The sequence below is a fragment of the Chiloscyllium plagiosum genome, chromosome 11 (genome assembly GCF_004010195.1).
Source record: "Chiloscyllium plagiosum isolate BGI_BamShark_2017 chromosome 11, ASM401019v2, whole genome shotgun sequence".
NCBI classification, from domain to species: Eukaryota; Metazoa; Chordata; class Chondrichthyes; order Orectolobiformes; family Hemiscylliidae; genus Chiloscyllium; species Chiloscyllium plagiosum.
The window spans coordinates 31,171,880-31,185,501 of record NC_057720.1 but is presented as its reverse complement, the minus strand read 5'-3'; the positions used below and the strand labels follow the sequence as shown (position 1 = coordinate 31,185,501).

Here is a 13,622-nt window from a genome sequence, read left to right as displayed (position 1 = left end):
AAAGCAACTTCTATTTCCCTTTTTTGTCATCGCTTGGATTCCCATGTTTTTAATTTTATTTATCGTCTTTAACTTTTGAAGTAATCAAAGTCTAATTTGGAAAAATATTAACTTGCATTCACATGGCACCTCATTGCATCCTCAGGAAATGCTTAAGTGCTTTACTCTCAATTAATAGTGAGTGCAGCCACAGTTGCAGGCAAGTAAGGGAGCTACTTCAAGGTCCTATTAACAGTCACTCAATGACTGGCCAGCTGGTTGACAGGAAGATACTGACCAGATACTCATCAATTGCCTGCTCTGAACAATGTCATAGAATCTATCACAGCTATGTGAATAAACAGTTAAAGATATGGTTTAACACTTCATCTAAAAAAATGGACATCTTTAAACAGTATGAAACTCCCTGCATGCTGCACTGAACAGTCAGTCCACATTACCAAACATGCCCAGTACTGGGTTTGAACCCACACTAAGTAACCAGTGAATTTCACCAAACATACTCCTCATAAAATCCACAAAGAAGTTCACCATTTGGGTGTTTGTTTGCTAACAGGCAGGAGACGATCCCTCCGAATCCGTACCAGAAATGTGCAGTTTGCAAATATTAGAGTCATGCTTCAACACTCAAAATATTTTCCTGTTTCCGGAATTAATAGCATTGAATTCAACTTGATTGTAGAAGTACTTACCATTAATGCAAAATAATCGACCAGTCTGTCATACAGTTTATTTCAGTCTCAACATGGAAAATTAGGCAGTTTAAACTGTGGCACCCAAATTTCGACATCCCCGCTGTTCATCCCACTGATCAACTGGAAGATGAAAGGCAGTCATGTTAGTACATATTTCTAAGCTGCACTCCTTCTAATTCATCCTGTTAATGCCAGCTCAGAGCTAACCAGACTTGAAAGTACATGTTCTTTAATTAGATCATCCCATCACCCCTTCCAACCAATGAGCTTAAATTGACATTTTTATTGACAGCTTCACTAAATATATTCAGTGCTTGAATCAAGTGTCAGAAAAATATGGGGTCAATGCTTTGGACCCAACAGCCACATGTAGATGTACAACGTAATATGTTACAAAGTAGAAACAAAAACAATATAAAATTATCAGCAATGTCCCTAATTGATTCAAAACATTAAATGGGAAAATGGCACATCAATAATTTATAAAATATTGATCCAGTCAAAGGATTTAAGTGACATCAAACCCAGCCAGGAAAGCACGATGATTTATTCTGGTCATCTGATCCTGCCAATGATGTACTAGGTATTAATTGCAGCATGTGCTTAGATAGTAAATCTTCATTTTAAAGTATTCTTGCTGATTTGATCTATGGTGATTTTGTGGTATGATTGAATTTACAATTGCACTGTAGTACATAGTTAGAAGGGACGTAATACTGATTTAGGATGCAGGGCCTAATCATGTGATTTGACTGGACAAAGAGTCTTTTTTACTTTTTCCAGATTAGGAGAACATTTGTTGAGATGTATTATATTAATAATTAACTGCTGTTTGCTTCAGTTTACTCACTCAGGCTGTCGCTAAGTCAGCTGTCTTATTTCAGGTTTGAGGTACTGCTTTGATACAAGTTCTTTGAGAGAACTAGAGAACTCTGTCGACTCTATTTATAAGTGCAGTATTGCAAATTTTTGTTTGTGTAGTCTACTATATACTTGCCAACTTCTAAAGCATCTTAGAGGTCCTGTATTTTGTGCGGATGTTATCAACATTGATGATCAGCTAGACTGTTGCCGTCTTTGAAGCCTCTATTTTGGCTTTCGGTATTATAGTCTAAATGTCATTTTTCAACCATTGTAAAGGGGTTTATAATCTGTACCATTGTCGATTGAAGAGCTGGGTGCATGGATAGAAAGCCCATCTGATGAAAACATCTATCATCACTGGTTGTAAATCTTTTATGTTTATCTGTACACAGACCAGCACAGAACAATGATACTGAACTGCAAGTTTTAGTATTCTGAACATGGGAGGTGAAAGCTGGGTGGGAGATGAGCAAAAGATTCAATGTCATAGCTTTTCCCTATCTGCATAGTAGCCAATGGTTGCATGATAAAAGTATGCATGAGGTACTGCTTGAATCATTTCTGACTTCGAACCAAAGGCACATTTATTGGAAGTATTCCAAACTGACACAAAATGTTACACTCAGTTGTAATGGAATCACTAAAGAATATCACTGCCAACTTAGACTAAATATTCATGGGGCTGGGTAGTGGATTAAACCATTGTTCTTTCACACCTCAGAAGAATAATTCAACTAAAACTAAGGAAAGTAAGTTCTTTTTGAGAATTCGACATCCAATGAGTTTGAAATATTTTACCTCAGGTCCCATTAGATTCATGGGCACACTGTACAATTCATTGAAAACAGTGAAAAAAGTAAACATGCTGTTTTAAATTGTTGCCTCAACTTATCTGAGCAAATTTCCATTACCAATTAGGCCCACTAAATCTAATTTTCATCTGCTGCACCTTCATTTTTTCTTTCAACATTCAATGGCCTCTGCTTTGACACATGATGGCTGCATCCACAACCTACATGCATTGCAACAACTCACCAATGTTTCTTCAACAATATCTCTCAAATCTGTAAACTGTACCATCCAGGTGGTCACGGGCAGCTGAATACAAACATCCGGACGCTCCTCTCCAGGCCACACACCGTTCAACTTGTAAATATATCACCATTCCTTCATTGTCACTGGGTCAATTTCCTGAAACCTCCCTTCATGACAGCACTGTGACTGTATCTACACCTCAAGAACTGCAAGAATTCAAGAAGACAGCTCGCTGCCACATTCTGGAGGGCAATTAAAATGGGCAGTAAAAGCTTGCTTTGTTAGCTCATGAGCCAATAAAGGTTCTGGATTGTCAGCATATTTGTGTTAAGTGCAGTTCTACTCACAATCACAGCTGCAAAACAAGCAAATACCCATCCATGTGTTCTCTCTTCACTTTGGATCAAACTTATTGAAGAATATTATAACATTAAAAAACTGTAGCGTATTGCATTTTATCTAGAACCAGGAGCAAGAATGAATAGTTGGCTGATATATCAAAAATTGTGTTTGGACAGACATAACTATCTTTACTAATTTAGATCCTGAAATCACACTGTGGGAACGGACAAAATAATGCTTAACCAAATTGTCTCAGATTACATTTTGCAATATTTTAATGACAGCAATAAATCACTTAAAATATTGTGTTTGATGTGCCATGGTATTATTTCACGTTCCTTGTTTAGGCTTTTAATTAGCTTTGGCATTTTGTGAATTCTGTCACCCTCTAGTCAAAGACTTTGCTGCTTCCATTCGAGGAGTTTACAAAGGCCAAAGTGTACATTAAATCATTTTTCAACCTACAGCTGGAGTAATATCCTCCCAAAGAGATAACATACTCACTCCTCCTGTGCTCTCCAGTGGTATAAGGAAACAAGTATTAATCCTTCATCAACTGACTGTCAACATTGCTTCTGTGATTATTGGGTCTCAAAGAAGATAGCTCTTTTTGCTGTCATGTGATGTAAATGATATGTTCATTCTTCTAGTTTATCACCAACTGTCAAAGGATAATTATACTTCCCTTCTCTTCAAATGAGAGCAGCAACACTGCCCAGGGGAGGGTTAGCTTTCTCACCTTCAGGTAGCCCCAAGCTTTTTTGATAATCAAGCTTCCTTTAAATCCAGTCCCTGTCAACTGTTGAATAAAAGGATCCCGTAAATAATTTGTCATTGAGGCTGAGCCTTTCAGAGATCCTCACTAATTAAAAATTTTATTCATGCCATTAGCAAGCAAGTGCAGGAAGGGAGAAAAAGTTTCAAGTTCTCTTTGAGGGGAAAAAAAGGGAGGCATTTCCTGCTGTTTGATAATTTATGAGCGTGCTGATTTTTACAAAGCTCCAGATGCAGACAATGCACATCTTTTTCTATCTGTTAGCAATTAGTAGCTAACACATTTTATTGATTTTTCACATGAATTAAATTACCTCAAGGTCTATTTTTGAAGTAAATACAGTATATATACATACATAGTTTACAAGACATGTAGGAACCAATGTTACTTAAAAGCTGTTGGGTAGATTCTTGACACTTCACAACAGCCCCAGTTTTGGAAATTCAGTGTAGCTGAATCTGCAGTGAAGCTTCACTTCCAGTAAAATCACTATTTTTATCTAAAGGCACCATTTTGTATTCAGTTACCTATGAGCAAAAGTGAAAAGTTAAGAGTGTAATTTATTTTCTTGCCTCTTGGGTCATTTATTTTCTTGCCTCTCAGACCAACCATGACATTTATAGAAAAAGTAATTTGCTCCCCCCCCCCGTCACTTTGATGATTTTGAAAAGAAAATAAAAGCTTGATGTGGAATCGCCTCTACTTAAATTCGTCCAGCTCAGTGTCCCTTGTAAAATGGTCTGTGACATTTCTTTATATGAAGGTGCTGTAAAAGTGCAAATTGTTATTGCTTGTACTCTGTTTCCCTGTGTGCAGTGATGTGGGTTTTTATAGATGGAGCATTTCAGTCTCCACTTCAGGATGCAATGACGCTATATAAAAGAGCAAAATAATGTTGCATACGCCTTTCAACCTACTCTGCTACAGTATGGTAGGCCAAGAGTTGATGACATTAACTTGCATTTTTATATATCCTTTCATGCAGAAAATGTCACAAGGTAGTTCACAGAAATGTGAGGGGGGTAAATGGATACCAAGCCACGCAAGGAGATATTAGAATAAATGCTCAAAATGTCAATCAAAATGGTAAATTTTAAGCAAAACTTTAAAGGGCAAAGGTCAACAGAGAGTTATAGGATTAGGGACCAACTTCCTGGTTACCAGTAACAGGGAAAAAAATAAACAAGAGACATAGGATGCTAGTTGAATGGAAAGTTCTATGGTAGGTAAAAGTGAGTGTTGTACTGGGGAAGGCAATAAATACAGGGAGAAGCATGACCATTACAGGGTTTAAATACAAGGATAAATATTTCAAATTTTACAGATTGAGGAAACATGTCTAAAGATAAAGTTTCAATTGTCCTATTCTCTTATGAGGCAGAGGTGCTGGAGGTGGTTTAACCTGAGGGTCATCATGTCTCAGGTGAGGGGAGAGGTCAAGAAGGAGAGACCTTCATTGTCAGCCAGTGCAGGGATTGAACCTACACTGGTAGCCTTACTCTGTAGTGCAAAGACCAGCCATCCAGTCAACTGAGTTATGGGAGCTATTAAAAAGGAAGTTTCACCTGAAACAATCTGTAATATCAAGCAGGAGAACTGAAGTGAAAAACTGTGAAATCAAGTATATTAGTAGAAGGCCACTAGCCAACCAACTAATTTGTGAAGGAAATCTCAAGAAAATGTTACTACTGCAATATCAAGTACTTCTGACTCCAACAAATACCCTTTTTCAGAAACATAACTCGACGTGATGTCAAGAAACAACTGAAGATACTGGACACTGCAAAATCTATGTGCCTTGACAACATTCCAACAGTAGTACTGTAGGCAACTGCTCCACAACTAGCCATGCCCCTTGCCAACACATGCCAGTGCAGCTACAATACTGGTATCCACTCAGCAATGTGGAAAATTGACAGATAGCATCCTGTCCACAAAAAGGACAAATCCAAGCTGGCCAATTGCCACCTATCAGCAATTACTCTCCATAATCAGCAAAGTGGTGGAAGCGATCAGAAACAGTGCTGTCTAACAAAGTTCCCAGCAATAAACTGCTCACTGACATGAGTTTAGGTTCACTAAGCTCCTGATTACATTATAACCTTAGTCCAAACATGGACAAAAGAGCTGAATTCCAGAAATGAGGCGACTGCTCTGAAATAAAGCAATATTAACTGAGTGTGGCTTCAAAGGATCCCTGGGAAAAACTGGAGTCAATGGAAATCATGGGGAAAAGTCTCTGCTGGTTGTGTTAGGTTTATGGTTGTTGGAGGCCAATCATCCCAGCTCAGAATATGTCTGCAAGAGTTCATCAGGGGAGTATCCTAGTCCCAAATATCTTTATCTGTTCCATTCACCACTCCTCAGATACTGAAGATGTCTGTGTCTATTTGGAGCAAGACTTGGACAACATCCAGTCTTGGGAAGATAACTGGCAAGTAGAATTTGCACTATCTATGTGCCAGCCAATTATATAAACCCTTATGGTTAAAAGATCAGGTCAGAGGCTAGAAATTTTGCAGTGTGTAACTCGCTTTCTGCTTCCCAGTGCCTGGCCACTATCTACAAGGATTGATGGAATAGTCCTCACATGCCAGGATGGATGCAATTCCAACAATACTCAAGAAGGTCTACACCATTTAGGACAAAACAGCCTGTATGATTGCCACCCCAATGATCATTTTCAATATTCACTCCCTCTACTGCTGACACACAGAAGCAACATTGTGTATCAATTTCAAAATGTTCAGCAGAAATTCATGCAAGATCCTCTGACAGCACCTTCCAAACCTATGACCTCTGGAAGGATGAGGACAGCAGAGAATTGGCAACACTATCACCTGCACATTTCTCCTTTAAGGCACACACCATCCTGATTTGGAACTGTATCACCATTTCTTCACTGTCATGGCATGAAGATCTTCAAACTCCCTTGCTAACAGAACTGTGGGTATCCTTACACCTCCAAGGCTTGCAGTAGTTCATGAAGGCAGCTCACCATCCCTTCTTGAGGACAATTAACCGTGCAAAGTAAATGCTGGGTCAGCCGATGATTCCCATGTTCCATTAATGAATGAAAAAAATGCTCACATAAGCAGGATGCTGATTTTATGTAGATTGGTGCTATGTTGCGTACTGAGCTGAGCCCAAGGTGGTGAAACCCAATTTGGAATCTGATTTTAATAAATAAAAAGTTCTGCTCAAGCCTGAGGTACCATGTCAATTAAAATCAAAGACAAAAAGTGGAGAGCTCGGACCTCCTGTTGCCTGCTTGATTTTACACACCAAAGTGTTATCTCCAGAAGGACATTGTTAGAAATGTACTCAGAGTCTATCAATACATGCCAACTGCTGACTATTCATTCATATTGGCTATTTAGAATTGGTAAGGGCATATGTTGCCTGCTTTTCATGAACAATGCCATAGACACATGGCACCATGTTACACAGGTCAGGTGAGATTTTGAGTATGTCCTTTTACTTAATACTGATTGACCCAGTGAAATACTGGCAATGTACACAAGTAATAAATATGCTTGAGGACCAGTATAGTAGAATGAAAAAAAGGAAAACCTGGACTGCTGTATTTGAGTACAATTGATGACTGATTATAATGACTCACAAGTGTAGCTGGGAATGAATTCACTCGGTCAAGCTTCTGTAAACAAGTTACTTCAAGCTGTTTTGAGGCCTGGGTCTCATTTGCATGCAGCTGACAAGCTCCACATGTACCGAACTGTTCCCTTGAGGCAGACTGACTGTTGTGGGGGATTGGTGATGGTGCGTGTTTGATGGAAGATGGATTAGGGGCTTGCTCGTAATGTCCAGCATCAAAATGGAGCCAGCTGACAGTCCAAGCCTGGTTCGAACTGGGCAGTCAGTAAAGGGCCATGTTGCTCTATGAGGCCTGAAAGAGCACCTAATTGTTCCCTAGCCTCTAAATGTTAAATTAAAAACTTGTTCTTTGGGGTTTTTTTTCATTTTTCTCCTGTGTATACCTCAAAATCACAATTAGGGCCCTATGTGTGTTATAGGGCTCCAATGTTCACACTACAAATGGCTTCCCTCAAAGAAAAAGATTAGCACATTGTCTGCCCTTATATCTGGAGCCTTCCTGGGGGAGACAGAGGTGTAATGGGACTAGTAATCCACATATCAATGCTAGGGACATGTTGGCACATGATAGAACTTAAAATTGATTAATGACAAAAACATTGGAATTGAAAGCTAAAGTCAGTAATGAAACTTGCATAGGTTCTTGTAAAAACTAATATTCTTTTGCGAGGGATATCTGGCTTGGCCTGTTCTTACTCCAGATTGACAATAATGTGGTTGACTCTTAACTGTCTGTTGAAATGGCCCAGTAAGCCATTCAGTTCAAGGGGATGGGCAACAAATCTTGGACTTGCCAGCAACACCCATCTCCCCTGAAAGAATAAAGTAAAGTGGCAAATACAAAATTCTGCAGTGGTGAGCAAATAGAAGAATGGGTCCATAGAATCATGGAATCATGATGAAGGGCTTATGCCTGAAACGTTGATTCTCCCGCTCCTCAGATGCTGTCTAACCTGCTGTGCTTTTCCAGCACCACACTATCGACCATAGAATCATTTCTGATCTGACTATTCTCGGACTGAAGGCCAGAAATGCTAAACCAGTACTGCTTCTTGGGTCACTGACCTTCCCTTGTCTACAGCGTGAGACAGCTAACACGAAAAAAAGGCAATGGATGAATAGGTCCGATTGCTCGTGACAGACAGCACTTGGGTCTGCTACACACTGAATGAAATGATGCGCTGATTCACAACGTCATTTGCAACCTCATGCAGATCGCCACCCGTGCCTTATTTTATGAAAGAAGGCAGTTCTGTATTTCTGAGATGAGATTCTGTTCAGTGCTCATTCACAAATCCAGAACTGTACTTCTATTCTTCCAGTCCTTTCGTGGTGTCGAGCTATCAGAAGGAGGCAAACCACACCATCCTTTCATTGCATTCTGCTGCTGCATTCTGACATTTCAAGGTCCAGACAGCTATTTTGAGAGCTGTGGGCAAACCATCTGTACATAAAGTAAGCGTCTGATAGTGTGTTGGGAGGATTAGGTGCCAGATGGGTCTGGGGTGTAGTTGCCTGGCGAGTAGGGTGCCAAGTGGGTAGGGTGTCACTTAGGGATGCAAGAGTCAGGTAAGTGTTTCTAGAAAGTTGGGGTGGGCTGGAGAAATTGGGAGGTGGGCAGAGTAGATGTCGGGTCTGGGGGTAGGTGGGTGCTGTGTTTTAGGTTTGGCTGTGGGGATTTTGGGTTGGGTGCAGAGGAAGAGGGGATCCAGATCAACTCCAGTCCATCAGGCAGAAGGGAATGAATGGTCAGGTCTGGTAGCCGGGCAGCAGGGAAGAAGTGACAGCAGCACGGGGCTGGTGAGGGGGCGCAGGGTGTTGAGTTGGGTCTGGGTAGGGGGTGTGGGGAAGGAAGAGGGCATCGATTTGACAGGGAGGAGTTCTGGTGTGGATTGGAGTTGGTACTGGCGGGAGGGCTGTAGTTATTGGCTCCCCAAGGATTGTTGGGTCAGAATCTGAGGTGTGTAAGGAATCTGGAAGATGTGAGTAAGCTAAGTGTGGGGTCTGTTTAATAGTTACTTAGGAGTTTGACAATGTATTTAACAGTGTAACCTTTCCTAAGTAAATATTTCACTTCATTTCATCTGAACCATCTTAATTCTCTAATTGTTATGAAGACTTTTGTAGGGTTGAGATGTAGTGGAAATCCCAGTGGAACATTCAAGTTCCCAGGCAGTTCCTTCAGAGAGTGAGCCAATGGAGATGCCACGGGGTCTTGATGCACATCTCCCATCTACAGCCACTTAACAACTGGCTGGCATGCAGAACATTCAGTGGGCATCATGAAGTTGAACTCGAGCAAGAATACCACAGATACGAAAAAAATTGTACAAGAGAAAAGCCAAGAAGCACATTTCCACAATACCTATGCTATTATTTTCAACAAATTCACAACACATCACTGTCAATATATGAAGTTAATAGTTTCTGCTTTAATGGTGCTGCAGAGGAATGAAAGTAACATAACAGCATATCCAAATAGAATCTGTCAAGAGCAAGAACGTGTTAGCACGTCTGTTGTAACCACTTGTCAGAACTGTAACACGTAGGATCTGGGAAACAACACTTGTTCGCCTTTCTAATGGTTATATTGTACAGTATGTAACACACCACCCGAGCATTCAGCCAATCTTTTCAGGACTTTATTGTAGAACGTTCCCACAGTGATGCAAACAGCTCAAGCATTGTTTGAGTACATCAGTTGTTTGCTCAATGATGCTCTTGTTTCCCTAGAGTTTTGCACTGCATGCTTTTTTGTTGGGAAACATGAATATTTTGTAGCAATGTCATGGGCCATGTTTTGAGAGAGCAACCCCATATTTTGAGGAGCCAATCATTCAATTTGCCTTCTTATTTTTCCTGGAAGCAGTAGGGAATCGATGATTCCTTTATGCGATGGACAGAAAGGCTCTCCCCAGAAACTTATTAATTATTCATAGGCGCAAATATTTAGTGATGGGTGCAAATGGTGTGGATTTTCATAAATTGAGAATGAATAAAATCAAACATTGCTGTTTTGTGGTTGCAGTCAATGGCACTATAATCCCAGGGAGGGTAGCATCAACACTCTACCCTGGACTGATTCTAATATCAACATGTCACCTGCTGCTTGGATAACAATCTGAAGATATCTTGAAACAATTATTGCCTTTCTACCTCTGGTGTCTGCCAAGAATCAATCCTTATGAGTTTTTACTTGTTTTCATCCGGATGCAATCCCATGGTGATATCCAAAAGCATGACATCAGTTTCCACATCTACATCAACTCATGTACTTTGCTCCAATGGCACCTCCCCTAACTCCTCACTGTCTCTCAATTGGCACACAGCTTATATGATAGCTAGCACTGGAGGAGCAGAAATGGCTTCTTATTAAATACTGGGAATACTGAAATCATTGCTTTCAGTCCCTGCCATGAACTCTGATTCCTTGACACCATCTTTATCCCTGGTAACAGGCTAGGGCTGAACCAGACTATCTGTATCTTTAGTGTCATTTTTGATGCTGAGATGAGCTTTCAACCATACACCTAAGACCACCCAAGCCTCACTAAGACCATCTAACTTCACTGCTGTCAGATCACTGCATCTGCACTCCAGCCTCAGCTCTTTTACTGCTGAAAACGCCTACTTGCACCTTTATTTCATCTACATCTGACTATCATAACATGCTGTTGGCTAATTTCACACTGTACTATCTGTTAACTTGATATCACCCAAGACGCTATTCCTATATCCTAACTTGCATAAAATATGGTTCTCCTATTACCCCTGTGCTTGCTTTTCTACACTGGGTCCCAAATAAGTAATGCCTCAATTTTAACATTCTCACTGCTGTTTTCAAAATCTTCCCATTGGCCTCGTTCCTCCCTATTTTCATAATGTTCTTCAACTCTATAACCTTCAAAGATGTATTCATCTAATTCTTGCCCATGTCAGGAGAATTTAATTGAAATTATAACTGAAAAGCTTGGCACTACCCTGTCCCTCTCACTTACACAAACGGTGGTAGAAGTTCAGGAGGTTCGATGTAAGTTGCAGAATGCAATAAAACAAAGTTGTCATGAACACAGCCTGTCTGTATCAGTTCAAATGGTTCCTCTGTTAATAGTTGCTATAGGAAACTGAGCACACTGGTTTACTGTTGGAATAATCTTTGATATGACCAGTTCATTGCATTAACTGTTACAGTTATGTGAGATATGGCAGATTTAGAATTTTATTCCTCCTGTAGTAATGTGGTGTTTGTTCTGCATTTCTTGCCCAGCACAGAGTTCATTCACCTCTCCAATGATGGCCATACTGTATTTAGGAATGTGCCTCACTACTACCTTTAAAGATAATTAGTTATGGACAACAAATGCTGATATTTCCAGAGAACAGACAGATCTTATGAAGGAAAACAATTAAATGACCAACTGGCTTCAGTGAAATTGAACAAAGCTGTGCAAAACACATGAATGCCTGGACAAAATGCAAATGGATACAATGATCACATCCTTTAGTATTATCTAAGTATACACAGAGCAATATGATTCAGCTCAATAAAAACATATTCTGGATCAGTGGTGCTGGAAGAGCACAGCAATTCAGGCAGCATCCGACGAGCAGCAAAATCGACGTTTTGGGCAAAAGCCCTTCATCAGGAATAAAGGCAGAGAGCCTGAAGCATGGAGAGATAAGCTAGAGGAGGGTGGGGGTGGGGAGAAAGTAGCATATAGCATCTGCAGTCATTGTTTTTACCTCGTTGATTTTAACCCTACTGCGAATCCTCTTGCAAGGATGCCTGCCTTGAAGAAGTTTTCCTCCTCTCTCTACAAGAATCTCAGGGAGTCCCTCTCCCACTGCAACTCCCAGGACATTTCCTCTGCCCTGAAGCTCTTCAACCATGTCATGACACCTATTGTACTCTATGCGAGGTAAAAACAATGACTGCAGATGCTATATGCTACTTTCTCCCCACCCCCACCCTCCTCTAGCTTATCTCTCCATGCTTCAGGCTCTCTGCTTTTATTCCTGATGAAGGGCTTTTGCCCGAAACGTCGATTTTGCTGCTCGTCGGATGCTGCCTGAATTGCTGTGCTCTTCCAGCACCACTGATCCAGAATCTGGTTTCCAGCATCTGCAAGTCATTGTTTTTACCTCAATAAAAACATAGGCTGCTTCAGCAAGAGTCTGAAGCCAATTCACCTGGAAAGATATATAGGTCTCAAATTTCCAATGATTATAAATAAGGAAAAAAGTGCAGAACACAGTAGAGTAAAACATCTCCATCAACTGTGGGCCTTCTTTCTAAGATGGGAGCTGAGCTCACTATGAAAATCAAAACATGACACAAGATGTAATTCCTGCATATATTTTGCTACATTTTAGTGAAAAATAGCAATTACTCTCTGTCATCTCCCATTTTGGATATAGCTTATTGGGACTCCTATCAGTTTCAGGAAAGGCCATTTCACTGTCTAGATTGAAGCCTACCCAAAAGTTACCTCAGGCAGGCCTCGGGTAGAGTGTTGGTACCAAGATTTAAAAAGAAATTTTTGATCCACTCAATACATGGTACAGAGAAAAAAAGGCACAGTACATGACTGAAAACCAGACCCAATAGTTTTGCAGTTCTTAAAGACATCCTCACATCTTCACATCTTATTTTCATTACTTATTTCCCTCATACACTTTGTTCACTTCAGACTGGACTTTTCTCAAATACTCTCTTCACATCATTATGGATTTTTCAACTAATTTGTTTTTTGTTTTATTAACAGCCAGAGGAATAAAGTAGACGCATTTACTCTTCATAGTTTCAAGTTTAGATTTTCTCTGGAACAAATTTGAAATGGAAATCGGTATTGACTGAAAAACAACTTTATCCTTCTTCCTCCAAGCACAAAGTGCTGTGTGTCTCTCATTTCTAATTTAATTGGCAAAAAAATCAATTTATAATGCATAATATTTTGGCCCTTTTAAATATTTCTTGCTCCTTTAACTAATATATTTGCAATATTATTGGATATACCTCGATATAAGATAATTCATGTCTTAACACCTTTATTGTGATATTATATGAACTTCCTGCATTACTAGGTCTGTATGAATGCACAATTTACAGCATTACTTATACTAACTCTAGAAAGTCCCCATTTATTCTGAAGGGTAAAAGTTAAACATGAGTCACTGTATTTATTCTGCAAACTATGTTCCTCCTTATTAAGTAAGGAAAAGAGTAAAGGGTCAGCTACATATCTTTTACTTAACTAATTCCAGGTCTTAACCATTCAGTAGAGTCAAACTTTATA

General features: G+C 39.9%; 1 long non-coding RNA gene across 2 annotated transcripts in view; it reads right to left on the bottom strand.

Annotated features, from left to right (window-relative positions):
* LOC122554268 overlaps positions 1–13,622 on the bottom strand; it is a 76,395-nt gene that overhangs the window by 41,377 nt on the left and 21,396 nt on the right. For both annotated transcript variants that reach the window (XR_006312953.1, XR_006312952.1), the window contains exon 2: positions 693–815. This is a non-coding gene — a long non-coding RNA (uncharacterized LOC122554268). The remainder of the gene's footprint in view (positions 1–692; positions 816–13,622) is intronic.